Consider the following 27,573-nt stretch of genomic DNA (forward strand, 5'->3'; position numbering starts at 1 on the left):
AATTTGATCCTGTCTAAAAATTATTTATTACTATGTGTTGATTGTTTACTTTCGTAATATTTGACACTTCTCCTTATATGTATTTTACGTGTAAATTTACATTGTATAAAGTAATTTCTATAGTTCTGTCTTTTCTTCTTTCAAAACATTTTGTTATTTTCATAGAAATGTACAATTTTTTTGTTAATCTGATTTGTTATTATCTTTACAAAATATAATTTTGTTTGTCAAAAGGCTTTTCTAGAGGTACCTTCATCAGTAACAGTCAGGGTCAAACATTTGAAAGACAAGAATGTATAAGTACTGAAACAAGGGAAGAGCTATATGACCAGAAGGGACCTATAAATAGCCAAATCAATATGAGGTCAACTTTGCCTGAGGGACGTTAAGCAGTTCATGAGATCATCGGCCCATCCGCCGGCCCGAGACCTGAACGTCCGTCCGCTAAATCGTTAACCAAATTTCGGTCAGAATACCTGGTAATGATATTCGTTACCAGCATGACCAGTTGTATGTTGTTATTTTTCTCATTTAAAATGTCAATCCATTTGTACGGCTTCAGGCACCTTTGCACAACTTATTTGAAATCTATGTATCTGAACCTATTTAAATGTATTTCTATTAAATTGACAATGAAGATGTTAGAATGTTTAGAAGTGAATAGGTACACGATTAAGTTGTATTTTGCGAGTATCAATTGACGTTATACCGTTTAAACAGAAAATGAAATATTAAAGCACAACTTCATCTAGCACAGTTTCATTGTCGCTCAGTATGGACATAATGAAGTGAGGATATAACTCTGTGACATCCGAAGATCCCAATTAAAGTCTGTCAATACTGATACCAATCAAGCTGTTGTTCCGTACGGCCGTATTTTTACCAGTTTTCAAACACTAACTTCCTGTTCGCTATTATCTAAATCTGTTTGTTTTGATGAAGTTGACAAATATGATGCAGAAATACATTTCAAAATTATTATTTTACAGGTACTTGAACGGAAATCAAATAACAACAATGGGTGGTAATTTATTCCAAGATTTAACGGCACTTCAAATTCTGTGAGTGAATTGATTACACATACAAACTAAGCAACCATGTATTGCATTATATATTCCAACTCCTTTTCTTCATATTTTGTTTAAGATTACATTTTGTAAACGGTGTTTCTGTCGTCATCCATTTAATGATTTTATAAAAAAATTTACAATATTCCTTACTATATATTTCATTATATACATGAACATTAATTTCTATAAATGTATTGTCAAACACCAAGGGTTCCTTTTTAAATAAACCTAGACACGAATAACCACAGCTGTATTTGGCATACTTTTCGATATATTATGGTTTCCAGTTCTCATCAACTTATCTACCTATTAGATTTGGCGTTCGATAATAGCGCCACTGGTGAGACGTGTGTGATAAATGATAACATTGGAATAATCTATGAATATTTTGTTAAGTATATATATATATATATATATATTTACCTACGTTTAATGTGCGCCATTCTAAGAAATAGAAAACAAGTGAGTAAATTGATATGACACCTTGAGGTCATCTGCACTTTTCCAATGAAGATGAATCTTTATACCATCATATGATAAATTACTTTTTATAATTTTCTTTATTGTAACGAATAGTCTAGCACAACTTGTATGAACAAAGGTATACAGAATGGCATATTCACACAAAGGAAGTATTAAATAATTAAACAACGATTGAATATATGATGGTGCAACAATAGGTTGAAAATAAATAATTTTCTTATAACATTGAAATCTTATTTGTTCTTGCAATATCTATTAGTGGTGTTTCAATCAAATTCGACATTTATTATTTATTCTATAATAGGGGCCCAGGGACTCCAGTATTTGTTATATTCATCTACAGAGAGGTTTTTAAATGAAATGTATTTTTCTAAGTTCAAGTGTTCCTTTAAATAGTTTTTTAAAGCATTTGAATTTGGCAAAACTTCTTGTAATTTTGTTCGGTAAATGTAGTATTTTGAAAGCAGAATAATCTTATTTTTAACAAAATTCAATTTAACATTTTCGTAGATACCAAATAGAATAATCATTATATTCAAAGGCAGTTCAATATTTGTCATTTCAAAAATCCAGATGTTTAGTGCATGCCAGAGAGTGGCGACCATCGGACAGCTCCAAAATAAATGTTCTATGGTCTCTTGTCCTTCTTTGCAAAATGTACATATGTTGCTACTATTTATTTTCATCTTGTAAAGTAGTGAATTAGTTCCTAAAATTCTATGTATAATTCTATATTGGAACCAGCAAAGCTTAGTGCTTCTAGTATATTTTGTACACGAAGTGTGTATTTTTTTCCCGTTAATACCAGTCATATTAAGATGGTTCTCCCATTTTTCCTTTGCAGCAAAAGTAATATGTTTCTCATTCAATACTTTGTGCATGTCCTTTGAACCTTTTTTTGATTCAAAGAAGATACTTATGTTAAAAGGTGATTTTTTTTCTCCTTTACTTCAATATTGATCGTGTTTAACCATTCATTAAGCGAGTGTGCTATTCCATAATAATGTAAAATATTTGGCCTAAATTGATATAATTGTTGGAAATTTTGAAATGACATAACTTTGCCCTGATAATCTAACAAGTCATGCACTGTGCAAATTCCAGCGTTTGCCCAGTTTTTATAGTAGACTCTTGAACCACCAATTTTAATGTTTTCTACCTCCCATAAAGAATAAGATAGAATTTCATCAATACATCTTGGTTTTCTAATTTGATTAAGGATTTTCCAAGCATCAAAAACCTCTTGCCAAAATTTATTTGATGACCTTTTAATAGGCCCAATATAACTTAGTTCACTAAAATTTATTTGCTCCACAATAGAGACTAATCTCACCCACTTTGAATTCGAATTATACAGCCGTCTTACCCATGTAAGTTTCAGTCCCTGTATAAATGCTTTTAAATTTAGCATTTTTAAACCACCCATATAATAATCTTGACATAAAAGATCTCGCTTGACCTTATCAGGTTTATTATCCCAGATAAAAGCATACATTTTATTTGTTAAATTACATAACATATTCTCATCTGGACTAGGGATAGATAGAAACGGATGATTTAATTTAGATATGACTAAAGTTTTTAAAATGGTAATCTTTCCATAGGGGTGAGATACTGTTTTGACCATTTTTTCAAAGTGTTGTCTATATTATCTAAAACTGGCCTATAATTTAAATTAATTACTCTATCTAGGTCGACTGAAAAAGTAATTCCAAGGAGCTTAAATGTACTGGAGCCCCATTTCAATCCCCATTTTACACAAATTTGATCCTGGCTATGTCTTTTGCTACCTATCCAAATAACACTTGTTTTTTCTATATTAATCTTAAGTCCCGAGTTTTCAGCATACAATTAAAGAACCCGAAGAGATGCATCGAGCGATTCTGGCGAGCCATCTAATATCAATGATGTATCATCTGCATATTGAGAAAGTACAAATTCTGTATCATCTATAGTAATACCCTTTATCTCCTTACTATTTCTTACCAAAATGCCTAATATTTCTGCACATAGCAAGAAAATATAAGTGGATAAAGGATCTCCCTGTCTACAGCCTCTCTCTACAGTGAAGAATTCTGATAGAAAACAGTTTTGTGTCACTGCAGCTGTTATATTGTTATAGAAGGTTTTAACCTTGGATATAACTGATTCACCAAAATTAAAATATCTTAATGTATCATAAAGAAAGGACCAAGAAATGGAATCGAATCCCTTCTCAAAATCAATCAGCAAGAGAATTCCTGGGAGATTATTTTCCTCAGTAAAATGTAGAATATCATATATCAATCGACAATTTTCGCCTATATATCTACCTGGAACAAAACCAGTTTGATCAGAACCTATTAATTTTGACAAAACAGATTCTATTCTCTCTGCTATACAGCTTGATGCCAATTTATATGTAGAATTTAGAAGAGTAATAGGTCTCCAATTTTTAAGAAATTGTTTTGGTTTACCATCTTTTGGAATACATGTAATCACTCCCTGCCTCTGGGTAACAGACATTTGGCCCTTCCCATATCCAAAATTTATAGATCTAAGGACAAATTTACCAATATCAATCCAAATTTTTTTTTTAAATTCTGCCGTGTAACCATCAGACCCCGGACTCTTGTTATTTACATTCTCTTTAATGCTGCAGTTAATTCAGAAAAACTAATCTTTCCCTCCAATAACTGCGTTTATCCTCGCTAAGTTTAGTATATCATTATAACAATTGTCCCGTATTAAATCAACCCTTTTCAAACAATCTTGTTTTTTTATAAAGTTTCTCATAAAACACCCTCGTCTGATTTAAGATTTCTTTTTGTTCTTCCACTATAACACCATTTTCTAAAGTAAGTTTTTGAATAGTCTTATTAATATAATTTCTAGTCTCTAGATTTAAAAAAAAAATTGGTAGGTTTTTCTCCTTCTTCAATCCACTGACTTCTTGACCTAACATATTGTCCCTGAACCTTCTTTTGTCTATACATTTTAAGTTCTGCTGTTTTCTGATCAATCTCTTCAAGATTTTCTTCTGTTAGTACATTTTCTTCTAATTGTTTTAATTTTAAAATAATCTCATTTTCAATTTTTATACCCTCCTTTTTTTATAAGAGGCGTATGAAATAGTTTTACCACGTATTTCTGTGAGTAAAGTTTCGAAAAATAACTGGTCATTAACAGTAAATTCAATTTCAGAGTTGTCAATATTTTGTAAATTTTCATCTCTATATATCTTGATGGCATATTGTTCTTTTACTGTACTTTTTTATCTCTTTAACATGGTCAGTATCATGAAGAAGGGAATTATTAAACTTCGAAAGGCCTCTGCCTTTTATAAATTCATTAATCTTGATTGAAAAGATCACTGGTGAATGATCACACCTGTAACTATTATCAATTTTAACATCACTAACAAAGTAAAAAATATTATCAGAAATCAGAAAAAAGTCTAAACGAGATTGTTTAAAGGGTTTTTTTTTCCTCCAAGTAAATCTTTTCACATTGGGGTATAATTCTCTAAATGGATCAACTAGATTAAAGTCTTCCATTAGCTGTAATACTTTTTCTCTAGACTTTGGGTTGTTGATATTAACATAATTATGAGTGTCAAGATTAAAACCTTGAATTAGGTTAAAATCACCACAAAGAATACAAGATTGGTTATCAAATTCTTCAATGATGTCTGCCACTTTTTGATAAAAGCAAGGAGTGTCTACATTTGGCCCATAAATATTAACTAAGGTAATTCTTTGTTCTTCAACTGTAATATCCAATCCAAGAAGGTTTCCACCCTCATCTTTTTTAACTTTGTGAATTTGAAGATCAAAGTTTTCATTAAAAAAGATGGCCACGCTTCTCTGATTGGATGTAAATGAATTGAAAAGGCCTTGACAATTATAAGAAATTATTTTTAGAATATCACCCTTCATGCATGTTTTTAGCTTTATCAATATTTATAACTCTAATGATGAGTGAGTATACATGAATATACCATGATATTTGTGAAATCAAGGGACTTTTAGAATTCTTTTCCTTTAAAACTGTATAATTTTTCAAGATCTGTGACACCTTAAGATATATGATAAATTAGATGTAAGGAGCCATATATCCCTTTTTCGAATCAAATTGAGACCAACCATTCCGAAAGTTAAATATCATTATTAATCTGACACTATATATCCTTGATGTTACCTCTCTCCTCCTTTTAATCTGGTTTTATTTAGAGGAACATATTGCGACGGTGATCTATTTTTGATTTGGAAGGAATCTCACAATTTTTCTGATTTGTATCAGTTTAGTTTAAATATAATTTATCATACGTTTATTGTGCTTTTTTACAATTTTAGACAAAAAAGCGGCAAGGGCAATTTCCAATAAATTTTAAAAGCAAAATCATTGAAACAAGGACTCGTTTTGGCACTCACATAACTAAACTTGTATATATAGAATTTCATATGATCAACTATTATAGAATACACCCTGTTGGTTGAATCTTCTTTCGTTAGAAATAATTTGGTTTAAAGTTATTCATAGTTATTTTATAGTTCCAATTCTCCCTTTGTGTAACTCTTCCGAATGGTTGGTCACAAGTAGACCTCAACAGATCTTAGAGTGTCGTCCTCACAGAATCTGTATCATACATTTATATTAGAGAAATGATATGTTGTTAACTGATTCTGCACGCGATAAATACATTAAAACAAAACATAGATCAAAAGTCATGTAATAACTAGTGCACGGACTTCAATAGTGTGTAAGTAGATGTATCAAGGAGAAACAGTTCATGAAATACGTATTAACCTCATCGTAGTAAAAGCAATTGTTTCTTTTGTTATAACAATGGTGCTAAGAATGGCAGTCCAATATCATTGAAGCTTAAACAATATGATCGTATAAACGAACAGGAAACTATTTGATTTGGTTGGATAGAGGGACTTTGTCTTTATTTAGTCTAATTGATAACACTTTTAGACCGACTGGTTTTGAACGTTGTTATTGAAAAGTCCATTGCCAAGGTTGTCATTGAACAGCAATAGGTCATATGAACGAGCTTTGAAAGGCTTTGATATACACATTGCTGATTGAAAATTGACACTCTCATTAAAAAAAAACATTGTACTTTGGACTATTTGCATGTGGCTGTCTTCTATATGGTGCTATTTTAGGGTAATCGATTGTAAATCCAAATTAATATAAAATAAGTATCAGCAATTACTGATATTTTACGATAAAAGTCTGATTGTCACCGAATTCGGAAATTATCATAATATGAAAAATAGATTGTTCAATCATAGCTCTAAAATGTACTCAATTAGACAAAGGTGTCCTTAGAAACTCCCGAATGAGGAAGGCAACACATTTGAGATCATTATTCTTTCCCAAAAATTAGTTGGTAAAAATAAACCATTGTGCAAAATAAAATAGATGCGTACATAAATCTTTGGGGTTCATACGAACAGTTTTGTAAACTGAATTGAAAATATTTGACCGATTTTCTTTACCAAAATGCTTTGGTGACATGCGTCTACTTGTGCACTCTATTTAGCTTAATTCTATTGCCGCTAGATATTGACCTGATTAAATATGGATATCCATCTTTGATGTCAGAAGATCCAACCTTAAGTCTACCAAACCTGGTATCGCCGTAGCTATAATATAAATATGGCAAATAAGATAATCGTTTTAGGCCATATCTGCATAAGAACTATTGATTGTATCATAAACATCTGTGAGTATGTATGCAATATATAAACAATTTTCAAACATATCTACCTCTTTTCCAGTTGCCTTATATTTTTACTTTAAGCTGTTTGTATTTCTAAATACGGAAAACTTTATGCAGAATTTTATTTCAAAAATGTAATTTTTCAGGTACCTTCACAAGAATCAAATTTCCACATTGGATAACAATCTATTTCGTGGATTGACGGCTCTTCGAACCTTGTAAGTAAACAGATATCTCAAATAAACATTTGTGTTGTTGGTTTGCTGTTCTTGTTTATTACAAATATCCTTGTTTACATTTTTTCATGAAACATTAGATTTTAACGACAATTATTTTCTCTTTTTGAGCCTCTTTTGTAACAATAATATAGTTTCTATTAATTTCTCTATTACACTAATGGTGTACCATTTTAAAGAAATCATGACGTTTAGATTTATGTTATTGAATTTAATCAGATTAGTTAAGGTGATTTAGGCACTTGATGTCCCTATTATTTTCCTATGACAAGATGGTAGCAAGAAGGACCAAATTCGTATCAAATTGACACTAAATCATAATGAAATGGAAAACTATCCTCGATTTAGCAATTAGCAATTTTGATAAGAACCATACAATTTTCTTTAAACTTTCGTATATTTTGTCCTTTTTCGGGATATGAACTGGAAAGAAAGTATGGTAATATTACATGTATCAATCAATATTGATATACTTTAAATTCTGAAATTATTGCATCAATTTAGTATTGCGATTTTTTAAGAATTGGCGAAAATACGAGATTACTTATTGCGATTTCAGGAAAAGCTGAATACAGACGTGTGTTTCGGATATCAGAATACGAGTTATTGATATTGCAATACTAACACGGCCGCATTATTCGCATATATAAAAGTAAAACGATACCGTTCTCATTGCTGTTGAATCTGGTAGCATTATATAACACAAACATAAAAGTTTTCAATCATAATTTTAAAACAGTACCAATCCTACCAACTAATACACCTGACTGAGGAAGGCAAATCATTTTATACTAATATTATTTCCCCAGAAATGAAGGTCTGCCAAACTGATATCGACCTAACTATAGCAACAATTTGGTAACTAAGATAATTGTTTTTATATTTAGATTAATCATAAAAATGCGTTAAAATGTCCGACAACAAGATTTATTTTACATCAGTACTAGTTATTTTATTTCAACATATATTAGTGTGTATGTTTTATTCTAATTAGTTTTCAAGCAGCTCTTCTTCACTTCCAGTTGTTCTCTATTTTTACGTATATCTTTTGTATCTATGAACATAACACGTGTAGTGCAGATATACGTTCTACAAAATTTTTTTTCAGGTACTTGTCTTATAATAAACTTACAACTCTGCATGTGAATTTATTTCGAGGTTTGGCGGCTCTTAAATACTTGTAAGTAACTTAATTCCGTAAAAAATAATTTCCAACAACGTGTTGATTGTTTGCTCTCCTATTATATCACACATCTCTTTTTATTGTTTTTGTCCAATACAATTATATTTTATTTTCGATTTACATCAATACCGATCCAATTTATCTTTTTTATAACATTTTGCAATTTTCACTCCTCTTGTTTTTGAATTTTTGTCAGATATTTGGAATCCTCTAGTTTTATCCATGCATTGCCATTACAACAATTTGCCCACTAAGCCCTACTTTTCTTTTCATAATTTTATAACATATAGGTTAAAAAGCCATATTTGAAAATCTTGTAAAATCCTTGTTATTTTTTCATACTTTTTGAAAGAAAAAAGGTGCCAATGTTAATATTATGGAAAATCTAGAGAGAACCATTTCCCGCCAAATTTTCAATGGCTTATATCTCAAAAGCAAGCACACAGACCCTTCATTTTTTTCTGCATTTTCAGTTCCATTATTTATATTCTATCAATCTATAACAGTCTTTAAAAAAGCTTGTTATTTTAAAGCAGAGTAGCGAACATCCTTAATGACTGAAAAAACAAACGCATGTTATAATAAAGATACATTTTCCAGGTTTAAGTTGAATGTGTTTAAAACAAAAAATCCAGTCAGATGTCAGTCAATACAACGGTACTAACGTGTCAGATTAGCTCAGTTTATCCTCCAGGTACACGGTGTACCTTAGATAGCTGGTTAGCTATGGTTTAATGACATATTTATTCAAAGCTAAATTAAACTCATTCATTATAATCTGTACAATAATCGGTATTGATAATGCAATCTATGTAGTGTTATATTCGAAGGCCTTGTATCTGTGATGTTCAGTAATGTCATTGTCTCACGATAGTAATTCTGAGTAGGATACATGTATTCATCATCAACTAGCAGTTTACATCAACAGTTTGCGAAGATGACCACTTTGCATAAAACAGCCGTTGTTTACCAACCATTATAAATATATAACAAAACCACGCAATAGCAAACAGCATACAAACCTGTTCCGGTCAGATCAAGAAACATAGAAACATTCGAATAATACAACAAATGCAGCGTAAGCAGTAAATCATTCATAAAAAAAAAAAAGAATAAAGATAAATTCGACTTAGAAAAATAAATATATTAGGCAGTCTTAGAGAATTAAAGTCCTGCGTATGGCATTCAACATGCCTATACGTAGAAAGGACTGAAACTTACCATTACATTGTCAAGGGTTTAAGTTAATCAACAATATAATATGTGTAAGAACGTTTATGTTTAAAACCAGGTTCAATCCACCATTTTTTCTTTAAATGTCCTGTACCAAGTCAGGAATATGGCAGTTGTTATCAAATAGTCCGTTTCTATGTATGTTGGCGTTTGTTTTTGTTTTAGTTCAGTGTTTCTGTTGTTCCGTTTTTTTCCTCTTATAGTTGATGTGTTTCCCTCGGTTTTGCTTTGTGACCCGGATTTGTTTTCGCTTAATCGATTTATGACTTTTGAACAGCGGTATACTACTGTTGCCTTTATTTATGTATACATGTTAGTTAAGACACATAGCTATTCCATATTGTCGTACAAAACCCCGGCCAATTGTTTTTATTTCTAAACATACGTTTTTACTGTACAATGTAAAGTAGAAAGTTAAGTAAAATAGAAGGGAAATTATGTGTCGTTGTGCTAAAAGAGTTTTCGACTTCGAAAATCTGCACCGATTCAAGAATAACCAATACTGTGATACGTGTTGTTTTTTTTTTTTTTTTTTTTTTTCGGCAGCAGGATAAATGCCAACAATGGTATGGCTGTTGATCGACAAATTTTCGAGGAAATAATTTGATTCATAACCCTGTACTTAAGAAAAAACTATTAAGCCATTTAAATGTTTCAATTAAGGTGTTATCCAATCGATAATGCATTTTATATTTCTCTATTTGTTATAAGAATATCATAGTCATTTTAAAGGAGGTCTGTTTAATTATTAACATGATTTTTACGAATTTCCAGTTTTTTAGAATTGACGCTGTTGGTTCATTGTAACAAGGAACATCTCGAAAGTATAACAGTTTACCGACCTTTGAAAATATTATGCATTTCAGTACATTCAAGATTCTTGATATTCTTATAGTTGTTCATATTTTTTTGTTAATTGTCGTCAGTAAACGAGAGGCGAAAGATACCAAAGGCCGAAAATTAACTACCAAAACACAAGATAGAAAAATAAAGTTTGCGCAACACGAACCCCACCAAAAACCGGGGGTGATCTCTGGTACTCCGGAAGGGTAAGCAGATGCTGTTCCAAAATGTGGCACCAGTCGTGTTGCTCATGAGGTTAAAACCTGGTGATAAGTCTAATTCGGTAGGTCACATTCGGGGAAAGGAGGACTGGATTGTGGTTACGACGATTGGAACATATCCGTCGTCATCTGTGAAGCAGATATTCCATAATGGTCAACCAAATCGTGCTGGCATCAGTTAAATTTTCCAAGGGGTCATTTCAACTTCACCATTTGAAAGTATCCTTGTGAGCAGCAATCCTCCATCAAGGAACTCAAAGTAGGAAACACAAGTCGTGGAACATCGTATCAACTTTGAGATATATCCTCCATATGCAGACGCTACCAGAAAGTTGCTAAATAAAAATGGAAAGTTCACAATTGAAAAGCTGAAATCATCTGATTTGTCGTAAAATTTTGTTATCAACCGACCCTCATTGTCTATATCTAGATGTAAGTCAAGATATGAGACAGACTTAACTGTATCTGTTGTATCCTTTATTTCAAGTAAATGGGATAGATGCGTTCAACATAATCACCAAACTTTGATTATATAATTTCATTTGAATATGATACTTTCTGATATTTCAATTAATTGGGATACCATTTTCACTGTTTTTCGTAATTATTGTATGTATAACAAAGAGCCGGAACTAATATCAATGCTGGTTAATGATTTGCAAAACACTATGATTATAGGAGAATACAAAATGTTTTATGATTAATATATCATTATCTGTTTAAATGATATCATGTCAATTTAAAAACTAAAAGTATCCAAACATTACCTATTTACCTCCTTACCTATTAACCTTTATATTAAAATTCTGTTTATTATCTTTTTTATTTTGGTTTCGATTATAATTGAATAGAATTAAATATGAATACATTTTAAGGAGTTCATATACATCAAAGGTTGAGAACGAAAACTGGCCTTTTTCGAAATTATCAGAGAAACATTTCTTGACAAATATTCCATAAATACAAAAAAAAACATTTTATTTCACATGTTTCAAGATATATCGTACTTTTTTCTTTTGTTTTTTTATCTTATACGTTATTTTGTTGTTTCGATATATACAGTCAAAAGGATTGCGTTTTGTATTTTCAGTGATTTATCTTATGTCAGCAGCTCTAAATACGACTGACTTTCATAATACAATCATGATAAAACAGAAAAACAGCAGTTACATTTAGTATTACTTGTAGTAACATTATAATGGTACACATTTTACTGCAGCAGCTTGACATTTCGACAATAAATATCTTTTAAGTGATTTTCTAGTCAAAAATATTTGAAGTTTGAAAACTTATTCACAAATTGAAGAGCTGATACAACCAAAAGGACACAAATTATAGCGAAAGACGTACAAAGAATTATATGTTTGCCTTGTGTAAAATGTACCACTTTGAAGGACATTTAGATTGATTTAATAAAATCGATAAGATAACTTAATGTCATCTTAATTATGTCAATGGAGAATGAAGAGAATCCCCTGTACCATAGATGAAAAATGACTATTTGTACATGCTATATATACTTCTAACAGGTCGAAGTCGACTATTTTGGCCACATACAAACCGTTCACCATTTTTGGAGATATGAAAGCATTTCGTCTTAATCTAATTTGGTATTACGTTTAAGATACACCGTTTCTCCGATGTTAAAAAATCAGGACATTGAGAAGTACGTTATTGAAGATTATCTCAATGTTGTCAAGGGAGAGGTTACTCTGACAACAACGGAACAGTTGTTCAAACTATAATAAATGAGTGAAGGATTTTATAGTGTTAATGCTGACAACTAAGGTAATTGAATTACAAATGTTGGACTGATATTCCTGCCATCATCATTTTGAAACTTGTGTCTGCTAACAAACAACTTCATTTAGTTTAACCATATCACCACTCGATACGGAGATGATGAAGTGAGGCTTTTAATATTTGAAGTCAGAAGAACGCAATTGAATTATACCTTCACCGAATATCGACGACGCTGTTGTAATATTTGGTCACTAAGATAATTGTTTTTGTATTCAAAGTCATTGATTATGTAGTAAAACTGTTTTAAATTTCATAGCGGGCCTTAACATGTTATTTTGACATACAGTATTCAAGTCATACATGAAAATAACTTTTTATTGTATCATAAACATCATTGATTATCTGCAATTTTACAACCAGTTTCCAAACAGATAAACTACACTTCCATTGATCTTCTTTTTCCAAGTTAAATGTGTTTGCATTGATGAATATGATAAGTTTTACGTAGAAATACATTTCAAATATTATTTTACAGGTACCTGCACAACAACCAAATTGCAACTTTTAATGGAAATATCTTTAAAGGTTTGACGGCTCTTAATAAATTGTAAGTAACTTGATTCCACAAAAAACATATGAGACTTCATGTGTTACAGGTTTGCTCTCGCAATGATTTAATTTATCATTTTGAATTGTTTTTTGAAATTTCTACAAAGATTTATAAAAAATTTGTTTCAATGAATTTGTTTTTACATGTAAAGTGTACTATTCTCAAGAAATAAAAAAAAAGGGCGTCAATGAAATGTTCTCATTGGTGATGTTACCCCGTATCTGTTTAAGACAAGATAGTTTACTGGAGCAGAGATGACAGATGTTTTATTGACATTGAGGCCAAACCTTGCACAAAAAGGTTAGTATTATCAATCTGGTGCATAAATTTGTACAGCTTTGACATACAAATTACGTAAAGCTGTCATATGATAAGGTCATCTGAATTCTGACTTTCTTCTATTTTGTCCTATCTAAGTGTCATTAACAAGATCTAATCTATTGCTAAATATGAATAAGCAAATATCTCTATATAACGCTACAATTCTGATTCTGATAGAGTCATAAGTGTTCCATTGTAGCTCTAAAATGGTACCCCAATTTGCGAAATTGTCTTTAGTTAATCCTGAATGTGAAAGACAAACTATTTATATAAAAATTTCACTTCCACGAAAAATCCTTTGACTAAAACAATACTAAAGAAACCGTAGTGCAAAATATGCTATACGCCTTAAAAAATTATAGGGTTCATACGGATAAATGAAATGAAAATGATGAGCCGAAATCCTTTGACGGCTAGTGTCTGCATGCACACAGCTCCATCCAACTTAACTCCATCGCCGCTTGTTATAGACATGATAAAATGAGATAATAAATCTAACACGTCAGAAGACCTTACTTAACATCTACCAACTTTTGCACTGACCTAGCCTAGCTAGATATACTACACTTTCGTATGTCTAGTATTGCCTACGTTAATCTGTTTTCACTGATGGATATGACAAATGTAATTTTATTCATTTTTTGTTGTAAAATAAGTGTTTGTCAAAGGATTATTTTGAAAACGTTTTGCAATTTTCCTAAAGATGTTTAAATATCGTTTTGCTTTATCTGGTAAAACGTCTTAAGTGTACTATTGCACAAGTTCGTGGTTTTCTCTGACTGTTAAGGACATCTTTACACTAAATCCGTTGGATGTTGGATGTGTTATATTCTGTAGGTCACCTGTCCCAAGTCAGGAGCCTCTAATTCAGTGGTTGTTGTCTGTTGTTGCTGTTTATCATACTTGTTTTTCGTTTATTGTTTGTACATAAATCAGGCCGTTAGTTTTCTTGTTTGGATTGTTTTACATTTGTCATAGTTATCTCGAGCAGGGATGACAATTTGTTTTTGTATAATTGAGACTAAACCTTCCTAAAGAGGAATACCCTTATCCGGTACTATACTTCTTCCATTAGTATTTCACCTATTCAGAACAACCATAACATTGTACTTTATGATGTTTTTCCTTTGACTTTTAAGTAGTTACCCGGAAAGAAGATGAAAAAATGTATGAAGCTACTTAATGTCAATAGTCATTTCTATTTTGTTGTATTTAAGGGTTAGTAACAAGATATAAGTTAAATTTTAAGAGATATGTATAACTTTTGTTTTAATTTGATTTGGTATCATTTCTGAAAAAGAAATAAAAAAGATGTTTAGATAGATGTTGATGAATTGCTCAGATTAATTAAGTGGTAGTGAATGTGGTGAATGGAGAGGTTTTCCTATTTTTTTTTATCACAAGATATCTAACTGGAGCAGGGAGGAACAAAACATATGATAAAATTGAGACCAATATAAACGTTGGCACCTATAGGAATACGTACGACCTTTAACAATGAACAATACCCACACCGCATTATAAGCTAAAAAAAAGTCCCTGATGTGACAAATGTAGAGCAATTAAAACGAGAAAACCACTGAGTTATGTAAAAAAAAAAAAACAATAAACAGAATACAAGTAGAATACATGCAAATAGCAATACACGACAATCCTTTGATAATGTGCTGACATTCGAATAAAGGACTAAATTCCTGTGTGTATATATATATATAGGTCGTCAACCACCCTATAGGTAGAGAAGACAGAACATAACGGTAAACGAACCTATATTACTTAGGTATTTAATGACTACATGGTATGATTATCCACTTAATGATACAAAATATAATAAATTAAGTTATAAAGGCACAGATGCATTTGTTCTTGTCCATTTTCTTCCATGAAAAACACAGAGCAGTGTTTTTGTTTTACACCAGACGTTTTAACTGTAGGTACGAAAACAAATTTGACAATGTAAAATATATATTTTCAAGTGAAATAGGAGGACAGCATGCCTGATTGTGCTCATAATTTGCATTTAGTTGAAAATAACTACGACTAACAAGAGTAAATCTATTTATTCGAATGGAATCTTACTTAAAAACAATTTTGTCTTCCCTCGTTAACTGGATTGATTTACGCAACAAAATAAAAACAATTCCATCCGGTCAATTGACGAACTGTTGTATATGTTTTATAGGAAATGGATAAAAAGTAACAACATCATAGCTGTTGGTGATTATACGTTCCACATAATGAAGGCGTTCATTACCCTGTGCATTACATAAATGACTTAACAACTTTTTGAAATAAATAGGTGCAAGCGAACTTGTATTTGAACAATAAGTGCCTTCCAAAATATAACATCTTTTAGTATAATATCAAACAATTACAAATATTGTATTTGTTATTAGAATTTCCTGAATAGTCATTTTAAGGTGAAGAGTGTAATACTCTAACTGCTTTTTTGCAAATAATGATTTCCAAAATATTGACATAATATTTTCTGATTTGAGCCAGAATTCCCATTTTTTGTCATTGCAAACAGGGGCACACATGTAGTATTGACCTTCGAAAAAAAATTCATTCATTTCAGTATATTTAAAATGCATAGTTCTTTACATCTTTCTATGTATTATCTCCAGTCGTCGATCATATACTTTCTTTAGAATTTGAGAATTCAAGATATTTTACTTAATCGGTATAGAGTTTTTATCGTTTTTTCAATATTATTTTAATATTGTATGAACAACAAAAGCCAATGCGGGATTTTTAATTAATTATAATTATAATAGCCTGCAATTTCGTTAATGATTAATATTTTATTATCAGTTTAAATGATATCAACATGATCAAGTCAATGTAAACAGCACATATTTACTTCCGAACATCCTTATCTTTTCAGTGAAGATGTGTTTCATATTGATGTACTTAATGGATTATGAGTTTGTTCAGATACATTAAAAGCTTAAGAAAGAAATATATTACCCTTGATCATGTTGATGTAGATTCCAATCGAACGGGATTGCCCTTAGTATTTTTAAGACTGACTTTCATAGCTCGTTATACAAAAAAAAATCGATTGTAGTTAGTTTTATGAATAATATAAAGAGAAAACAAATTAACAGCCGCTACATTTACCAATATGAAACCATTTTGAGTTTACATTAGAACTGTGTTGGTCGTCACCATCAATGAGACAGGATGGTCTAACAGAATTTCTAATTCAGCTGCTTATTAAACTTTGAGTTCGATTTCCGTAATTCTTTGAAGTAAATAGCTTAGAATTGTCAAGCTGCTTGAAAAAACTCAAGTACATTCTAAATAAAAGAACATCGTTCCAATGTCTCCCGAGTTGCACATATTTTATCTAAATAAGGGCAATATCTAAACAAAAGTTTTTTTTTAATTTTTGTTCTTTAAAACTTTTAGAAATGAAGGATTGAGGGCAAATACTTTACAGTTTCCAATATAATTAATATTTCCAAGGGCCATAACTCATTTAAAAAAATATTTGATAGGCACTGACTTTCGAACTTGTCCGAGACTTATATAAACCTTTGATATAAATTTGATAAAAGTCTGGCAAAATTTGTACAAATGAGAACGCTTACAATGCTTACAATGCAATTTTCCATATAATTAATATTATAACTCTTTTAAAAATATATATATTTGATAAAAACCTAACAAGAATTGTACACATGAAAGCGATAACAAAGCAATTTTCCATAGAATTAATATTTCCAAGGGGCATAATTCTTTTAGAAAAAGTTGATCGGCCCTTATTTTCGAACTGGTCCGAGACATTGCTGATATAAACCTATGATATAAGTTTTATAAAAATCTGGCAAGAATTGTACACGTTAGAGCGCTAACAAGACTGGACAGATAGACGCACGGACGGACGGACTGACGGACAATAAAGACAGGGAGATGTTGTGAGTGTATAATTACCAGCATCATCCAACAAAATGTTAAACATTTAAAAATTGAAAACCAACGACCTTAACTTGAACAGTTGTGGAACAACATACGAATGAGAACAAAATGTACATCATTTTAAAATGGATCGACTCGTCAGATTGACACGAGGCACAAAGCAACTAACACAAGATAAAAGATTAAAAATACCGATCTAAGAGTACTGGTAGTTACCTACTGCTTATACAAAGACAATTACAATTAATTACAACTTAACACAACAGAATGAATTTTGCACAGGGACAAAGCGATATCAAAAAGACAAACTAAACAAAATATTGATACAACAGTCTATTATTAAGAGCTACATTTTTTATTCTGTTTATATGGAATAAAATGATTTAAGTTTTGTTTTTTTCCTTGAAATTTCATTATTTATTGTTTGTATCAACAGGTACTTGGACAACAATCCACTGGACTGCTCCAAATGCGAATTAAAAAAGTTAAAGGAATTTCTGCAACATAAGACAAATTTGGTAGTTTCCGGTGCATTGTGTGAAAACAAAAAGTTAATTAATCATATCTTCACCAACTGCAAAGGTAGTATATATAATGCAGCTAATATTTAAATTAAAAACAAAGAAAAACATGTCACTGTAGAATGACACAAAGATATGCATCGTGCAACTTATTTTTGCATACAATATAAAAGGACGAAGAAGCCGGGATTGGAAAATGATTAATTCGCACACTTTGTATCGAAATATGTAAGATAAAACTTCATTTCAAGTATTTGGAATTACATTTTTGGAACTTTATATTGTATAAACATGCGTATGCACTTCAAGAAAACGGTGTGTTATTATGAAAAACGTTTGATGGATTCTTGATATTATAATCAGGAAAATAAAAGTTATTTCAAAATCATCTCAAAATCTTAAGCTTACAATGCATCATGTGCTGCAATTTTAAAAGTAATAATAGTGCATAACTAGATATAAAAGAAAATTAAATATTTTACTGTGCCTGACAATAGTTATAATATATGAAAAATAATTTACATATTTCTATTTTTGGCTATCAATATGAGTATGGGAATGCCCAAGGGTTAAACAATAGACAATTTTCAACCTGGTGGATACAATTCCTCGTTCAAGAGAAACATGACGGGTGTCCCATGATGAACAATAACCGCTAGCATTTCCAAGGAATTTTATTAGTAATGTTTTGTTATTATGATGTCGTTGTTTTAATTTTTTCCACGACGTCTTCTATTTTTTTAAATGTGATGTTTGATTGCCCCCTAGGTATCATCTCTCTCCTATTAAGGGCAACATTCGACCAAAACTATACAGTTATAATTACAGTTGTAGCTGTGTCTTATTATAGTTTGGTATAACCAATGAACAGTGATAATTAGTTATATGTAGATATTTTTCAGTCTAGAAAACGTTTCATCAGTGAAAATATGTTTACTCCATTTCAAAGATCTGAAAACTCTGACAGTCATTATTTACATGATAACATCTTTGTACGCTCGACAACTAATACATGTAACTATAAAATAAATTCATTTTAAACTAGGATGAAAGTACATTACTGCACCGTCTGTTAGATCGTTCGATATAATAAATTTTACATCTGCTTCGTTCTGCTATTTTATGGGCTTTTATTTAAATTTGTGTATTGCACCTCACATCAAAACGAAACTATATGCGTTTGACTGTCCCTCTGGTATCTTTCGTCCCTCTTGAATCAAATACGAAACTACATGGTAAAATGTAAGGTATTGTTTTCTTTTTTTGAAACATTGTGTTTATCAGAGATGACAGCAGAACATACAGAAGAAATCTCAACTGTTTCCCAGCAACAAACAAGCCTTATTATAAGTAGTGCAAGTAAGTCCAAATTTCGTTTTAATGATGAAGTTAAAATATTGTATACTCAGGAAGAAAAAATGGAAATTCACAATAACAAATGAAATAACATTAAAAGTCAATTAACATAAATGACCATATATATTGACTTAGTTTTTGGGGAAAACACATAGTTCGATGTAATTTCATTGAACCAGGTGATAAATTGTTATGTTACTTACTTATTTTACGCATTTATACACAAAACTTTTACTTGGGTTGAATTTTACAAGTTAAGATATCTGCTCCGGACATGAATTATGCTTTAATAAGTTGTTAAACATTACAGAAAGAGAGGTCACTCTTACAAACATATCGTAGCTACAGTAACCTGTAGTTTGAGACCTTTTACTTTATTTACGATTTGTTTACATGTCTCTTTACATATATTTATATACGTCAATACGTATTCAATTATTTGTTTTATACTAGTAATTTCTTGCAATTTTTTTTAATAAAACCTAAGTTGGTTTTGTATTCATGCACAAATGTCAGAGTCGTACTTTTCATCCCTAAGATGTATTAACACTAACGCCAATTGAATGTATAGTATTACAACTAACTGAAACATTGAAAAGTAAAAAAAACAGACTTCTTATTCTTCACACTTTACTTGAATATGTTCCAGTTTTACTCGTGTTAGCGTTTGTATTGTTTTAAACTTTAGTTTTTCCTTTGGGAATTTTATAAACGTTTCTTTTTCTTTGAGCGCGGTGGTCTGTTTGATAAAGATAGTTTTGTTTTTCTCTGAATGATAAATTGTGTACTGTTCTGACCCCATTTTACTTGTCAGAGAAGACAACAGCACCAGTCTGAACTACTACTTAGCATCAAAAATGTTTAATTTGAAGTAGTACGGTTAAAACCAGATTGGATTGTAAAAACTAAAGCTTTCTGTGAAAATTTAGTAAACTTACATTTGTTCAGAAATTGGTATTTGTTTTTGCTTGTCATTTTTCAAATTACAAATGCATCTTATTGTTTCTCGTCTATCTATTTTTACCAATAACAATCAAACACATGCCAAGGAAGCACTACCCATGCAAACAATGAAACATGGTTTTGTCCTGGTATAGTTAACACTTTGATTTCCTGTGAAAAAATGAAAGACTATTACATTTCTTCTTAATATGCTGTTGTCTGTTTGTTGAATAGTTATTTTCTCCTAAATGTATGTTTTTACACATATTATTGAATGATTGACGTATTGTTGCTTGTTTAATTCTGACTTTTTCACATTTTGTTGCCAGAATCAGATACGACAGAAACATTTCCATCTTCTGCTACAATAGATAATCCAGCAAGAACAACGCAGAGTACTACAGGTAAGGCCAGACATCGTTTAATTAACGAAAGGAAAAAGTATATATTCATAAAAAAAACACATGATAAAAAATACTAAAATTAAACTTTATCAAAAATATAGTCAATATATTCAGACTTATTCTGGAGAAAAAACAACATATGTAATTATGTTTATTGGAACAACTGGGAACAATTATTAACTGCTGACTAGTGTCAAGCGCATGTACACAAAACTCAAACCTGTCAATAAAACGAAACATTTAAGGAATAACATATGAAATGACTTGTTTCAACATGTAATTCGCGGTCATACAAATGGGGGGTGTAGCTAACTATAAAACCAGGTTCAACCTACCGTTTTCTTCTAAAAATTCCTGTAACAAGTCAAGAATATGGGGATTGTTTTTCACTTGTTCAGTTAACTGATAGCGTTTGATTTAGTCAGTTTGTATGGACTTCCCCTTTTTCGAATTTACCTTGTAGTTCCGTAGTCTTGTTATACTTTTTTTTATATTTTCCAAGTCTAGTTGTCAAACTAAATAAACATGAAAAGATAGATAATATGGTCAAAATGATAACCTGTATTATCGCACCTAGGTAAATTATGACGTTATGATTGGTTTAACGCTGTCACGTGGTGATCCCCCATGGATCCGTAGTGGGTCAGTAGATTACATATGGGGTTCATGACGTCACGTTTACTATTGATGGTGACGTCATCGATTAATGTTTTTGTATTTCATTACTTATTTTTAAACATAAGTCCATTGTGCGATAAATTTGTTATACGGTTCACTACTGACCCCTTACGGATCCACAGAGGGTTAGTAAAATCCATAAGAGATTCGACCTTCGACCTCACCCCAATGGCTTTTACTAACCCTCTATGGATCCGTATGGTTCAGTAGCAAACCATATAACTTATAGTATAAGGTCTTTAATCTTTTTCGAAGAGTTGTCTCATCATATTTCTACTTAAATATACGTTAATATACATGTATGTATGTGCTTCTATAGAGTAAAATGAATGGCTGAAAATTAAAGCAAGATATCAAATAATGAAAACTGGCAGAAGAGGGAATAGTCTATTTTAATATTACCGAATTTTGACTCCGAACAATATAATTTCTCGACATGTTAACTACAATGTGGTAGCCCAAGTCAAAGTGGACAGCAGTTCTTTAGCAGTTTATTAGCATTCACAGTTGTTACTCGACATCTGTTCTTTAGCACTTCATTAGCATTCACAGTTGCCAAATTCAAGGCAATAGTTAATTTGCATATAGGCATTCCAATAGCATTCAATAGCAGTTTCTTAGCAGTTTATTTAGCCTTTACAGTTATTTAGCAGTTATTTTTTACGAAAAATTTAAATGAGATACTCAAAAACTGCTATCTTCTCTGAATATTCATGAGAACTGCTATAACAACAGCTATCAATAATGAATATTTATAGAAACTGCTAAGTTGTACATCCTAATATGGCTTTCTAAACTGCTAATAACTGCTATGGAATGCTATCAGATCTGTCAAAAGTTGGAATACAAAGGTATACATGAATATACAGTGTACAAGATATGAATGCAAAAATAAAATTCTAATATTTTACTGCAAGTCTTGTTGAAATTTCAAAAAGTTGTACCAACTTATATTTGTGATTTGAGCAGTAACTGCAATCAAATGACTCTATTTTAATCCAATAACAGACTTGTTAAGGGGTGTAAACATGCTTTGTAAGTACTGTACCTGGCCTTATACCCCTTATTAATTATGTCAGCGGCAAAATAATAGGAACAGTTAAGAATTATAATGCACTTTAAATATCATTGCTTATAAAAAGCAACTTATTCAATAAGAGTGGTTACTTAAGGGACTATTTATTACCTTAAAAAAGTGATTTTCAGATTAAAAGTTTTTTATTTTTATTATTATTTAATTACCAAATGTACTACTAATTTCTCTTCTAATATATATATTCTGTGTGGACCAAAAGAAAACATGCAGTTATCTCCTCTTTCTCTTTTGGAATTAAACAAAATAATTCTTAATACATGTAATATATTATGTTTCCACTTTCTGAAAAAAATTTAAGTAACATATATTAACTTCATTAAATGGATTGTTTGGTCAATATTAAACAATCAGCTATATGTGACCTAGGTTTCCCTAATATTCCCTCCCCCTTTTTCAACTCTTGAATATGATTTATTTTTTGGTTTTTTTACAAAATTATATTAAAATATTCATATTTTTATTTTCAAATAACATCTTGCACTGTTAGTATATGCTAGTATTTTATTACAATCCTATCATCATCAGATATTCTATTTGAATAAACAACTATCCCCCCTTTTTTTGGGCTTTCTGTATTATTTCTGTTTTTCCCTACAAAGTTATGTCAGAAAATACACATGCATTATCTGTAACTTCAACTTACTGTACTGCAGGTGTGAGAAATTATTCCATTTAGCCCAAATTAAACTTCATAATTGACAAAAGTACAGTTTTTCATTAGCAAGTATTTACACACATCTTGGAGCCAAAATGCACATTTGAAAATGATCAAATAACCTTCAAATAAAGGTTTACTATCAAGCTAAAAACACAGCCAGATCCAAGCATTTTTATAACAAAGATTAAAACCAAAACTGCTATCAAACTGCTATTGAACTGCTGTCATAACTGTTGTCCAATTGACAAATTGACAACAGTTTAGAACAAATGTAGAAGGTAGATCCAGACTGCTAAGATGAATGCTAAGAGGAATGCTAAGAAATGGTGAAATAAGGCAGTTTCTCAAACTGCTATTAGATGGAATGCTATGAACAGCTGAAAGACTGCTAAAAATATGAAGAACTGGTAAATAACAGCTAATAAACTGCTAATGATAGCAGTTCAGTTTGACTTGGGAGGACATTCTGGTACTCAGTCAAGTAAAAGAAGAAAAATCAAGCGTACAACCGGTGCAGTTTGGGAAATTATTAACTGTTTTATGTTTTCTATACACGCAAAATCAACGCAAACAGTTGATTGTTTTCCCAAACTGCACTAATTTTCAGAGATTGTTTTTTTGTTAATTTTAGTTGCTCTTAATTTGCCGAGTATCAGCTTGGCCAACCAAAGAGTAGGGGGAACCTGTCGAAAAATGATATACTCGAGAGTCAAAAGTTAATTATATGAAAATAGTCTATCATTACAACGTGAACGAATAATTTTGAAAAAAAGATGTGCATTTGCAAGTTTTCAACATTCAATAAGGGGTTAAATTTAGATTTTGTATTTCAAATTTGTAAGCTATCATTCCAAGTGATTGTTTGGCACTTTCAATACAAAATGATACCCGCTAGCTTAGATTGGCAAAATAGATTCATCATTTTACCTTTATGTTGATTAAACGGACGGAAGATTTATAATGAATAATACATTTGAATTTTACTGCTATGCCATTTTGAGGAACGCTTACGGTAATGTCGGGAAATTGAATGGTAAGAGCATAGACATGCTGGAGTATATTCATATTAATATTTCACAGATTACCAATCAATGTTTTGTAATAGTCCATAGTAAGTCTGAAACTGAAACTTTTAAGTTAAAGATTTGATTGGATACGGATTATGACCTTTTAAGGAATGATTTAAGACCTATGACGACGTTAATATTAATCGTACGTAGCAAAGTAAAATATTGATTTTAATCAGATTGTATAGAATCATTTTGTTACTGCTTTGTAGGTATAATAAATACAGAAGTTATCATTTATTTATCGTGTGGAGTTAGCTTTTTTCTCATTCTCAGCTGCAGTATGGCTTGCTTCTATGGAGGCAAAACATATCAAAAGGCACACATTAACCAAAATGTAGGAATTAATCAAATTATAGATTTAAATAACCGCGAAGTTGACGAAGACAGTGACGCAGAAATAAGCCTAAATATTTTAACAGAAAGGGGAAGTGGTTACGGATATGCCGAAATAGATGAGCTTGAGCTGTCTGAATTCATTTTGATACCTCTCGAACAACTACATCTAGTACATGACGACAGTTCAAGTGATTCGTATGATGGGATCCGACCACCAAGCGATGGCTATTTAAACCCCTATCAGTCACTGTTGCCTTCTTTGCAGCAGTCCGGAAACGATCAGGATGATTCTGATGAATATAGTCATCCAGATGAAGAGAACAGAGCGTACACCAATCTTTACCAATCCTTACGATACAATCGACCACACGATTTAAGACAATATGCAAGCTGTGCCAGTGTACAGTATTTTGAAGTCCTAGACGAACCAATTCGAAACGAAAACGATCTTAATATAAAGGAATATAGTAAACGGCATAGGAAAACTTGGTAAGAAACAAATTGAAAAATGACAGTTTAATAGCCGTTAAATATATGCATACACAAACGTTGAATTCAAATAATTCACAAATTTCTAAATAGAAATGGAAAACGGTTATCTCATAATGCAAAAACAACACAAGACCTAAAACAAATACGCATAAACATGTTGCCTTAATGTTTTTTGATATTTTTTTACACACTTTGTATGTAAATTATGACTTCAGATGCTCAATGCTAATGTGTGTAAGTTTCTAGTTAAGTAGCTGTCAATAATTGGTTAAGTGTTTATTTATCTTATTATAATCAACTATTTATTTCCCCAGCAGCTTAGCACAAATCACTTTTTGTTGTACTTTTTCATAGTTGTGTAAACCATAAGACAAATATTATGTATTGTGCTTATAAACATATTCCAGCCATTATATTTATAATGTTTCTTTTAATCGGAAGATAGCAAAGAGTCAATAAAAACCAAAATCCTGAAATGATAGACATATTATTTGCAAAAACATGTATATAATTAATATCAACCTTAAATGGCAATGCAAGGTTTCTATCCTTTTGTTGTTTATCGTCCACATAGTCCGATTTATACTGTTACTGGTTTCTTCCATTTGGTCTAAAATCTAGTAAGTGTTACAAATGGACCTGTGTGTTCATGTGTAATGCTTAACTGATTATCAGTGTGGTTTTTTTTCAAATTGATATATTGTGTACTTACACCTTTACATATCTAGATAATATTTTCAATATTTGTGTATGCAAATAAAAAAAGAAAATACAGTTCACTTTGTTGTGTAGTTGTATATGTCTACTCTGTACATTGTTTTTTTTTTTTATCTGTAATGATAATTTAATCAACTATTTTTTAATTTATAATAATTATTACTTGATATTTTCTTTTTGAATAATGCATATTTACTGCTGCTCTTACAAATTGCGGACTTGCTGACTGTGCTGGATTGAAACATTTAGTTTAAATGAATTGCAATTGGTGTGTTCGCACAAAAATGATATGGTGGTATGAAATTCAAAACAATGTTTGTTTCCGGTGGAATAAAAAGTTATGCCCCATTCATACTAATGGAAAATTGGCCTCAAGATAGATAGCTGGAGTAGAAACAGCCGTCGGTTATAGGTCTAGCGCATTTTAAAATATGAGTCAACTCACACTTTTTACTTGAAAGTGTCTGTTTTACAAAGAAATGAACGTCATTCACCTGTTCTATATAATGATAATGTGAAGTGTAAACTCAGTTACCGTACACAGGGAAATTTCACTCATATCAATTTCACAAAAATTTAAATTCATGTGAATCTCACGTGAAATTCACGTGAATTTCACCTCAAACGAGCTTATACATGTACGTGAAGCTCACGTGAAATCAGTTCATGTGATTTTTATGTGAATCTCATGTGAAACTCACGTGAATTTCACGTGAAAATCACATCAATTTTTGACGTTGAATTCACGTGAATTTTCAAGATAAAGTAAATCAAACATGTAAATTTTCAAATTTAATTAAAATCATGAAAATTACCAATTTGTTTAATAAAGTTCACGTGAAATTCACATGAAAATGTTCACATTAGTTTCATGTATAAGCTCGTTTGAAGTGAATCTCACGTGAAATTGTTTACATGGTCAGTTTGAAACAATATACTTTAAATAATCAGAGGCCGAAAAATATCAAGGCAACTTTAAAAGCTAATAAGTCGACGAAAAGCTGACCACCCCATGACAAAAGCAAAAAAAAGACATAAGTACGATCAAGTCCATGAAACACTACATACAAAAGTTTAAGACTGAACAACATGAACTCCACCGAAAACCCGGGGGAATTTAGGTGCTCTGGAAGGGTAAGCAACCTCCGAGGAATTTAAGAATACCTGTTCCTGCTTGATCTTTATATGTAGCCCAAAATATCCTAATTCATAAAGGTGAGCTTTTCATCCTAAAATCATTAAGAGCAACGCAATCAGTGGAATCAGAAGAAATTTGTTATAATGTTTATGGGACTCTGTTTATTTTATTGGACCTATCACGATCACACAAGAACTGTCATGATCAGTTCGACGGTAAAACTGTCAAGTTACAATTATCAGGTTTCGTTAGAATATGGTACCCTTAAGTCCAGATGGAGGGTTGGACTCTAACGATCAGCTCTAGGGTAGAACTCTCACGATCAGTTATAGAGTAGAGCTCTCATGACCTCCTCTAGGGTAGAACTCTCACACGATATGTTCTAGAGCAGAATTCTCACAATCAGTTCTAGGGTAGATTTCATCGATCAGTGATAGAGTAGAACTTTTACAATAAGTTCTAGGGTAGATTTCATCGATAAGTAGATTTCACACGATCAGTTCTAGAGTAGAACTCTTCCAATCAGTTCTAGAGTAGATTTCAACGATCAGTTCTAGAGCAGAACTCTTACAATCAGGTCCAGAT

General features: G+C 31.1%; 1 long non-coding RNA gene across 1 annotated transcript; it reads left to right on the forward strand.

Annotated features, from left to right (window-relative positions):
* The first annotated feature begins 13,266 nt into the window (after positions 1 to 13,266).
* LOC127724523 (uncharacterized) lies at positions 13,267 to 25,854 on the forward strand. The gene is made up of 5 exons (XR_007992543.1): positions 13,267 to 13,332; positions 18,017 to 18,162; positions 19,386 to 19,460; positions 20,729 to 20,803; positions 24,515 to 25,854. It is a non-coding gene; the product is annotated as an uncharacterized LOC127724523 (long non-coding RNA).
* Positions 25,855 to 27,573: the final 1,719 nt, after the last annotated feature.

Source organism: Mytilus californianus, unplaced genomic scaffold, assembly GCF_021869535.1.
Source record: "Mytilus californianus isolate M0D057914Y unplaced genomic scaffold, xbMytCali1.0.p SCAF_14, whole genome shotgun sequence".
Taxonomy (NCBI): domain Eukaryota; kingdom Metazoa; phylum Mollusca; class Bivalvia; order Mytilida; family Mytilidae; genus Mytilus; species Mytilus californianus.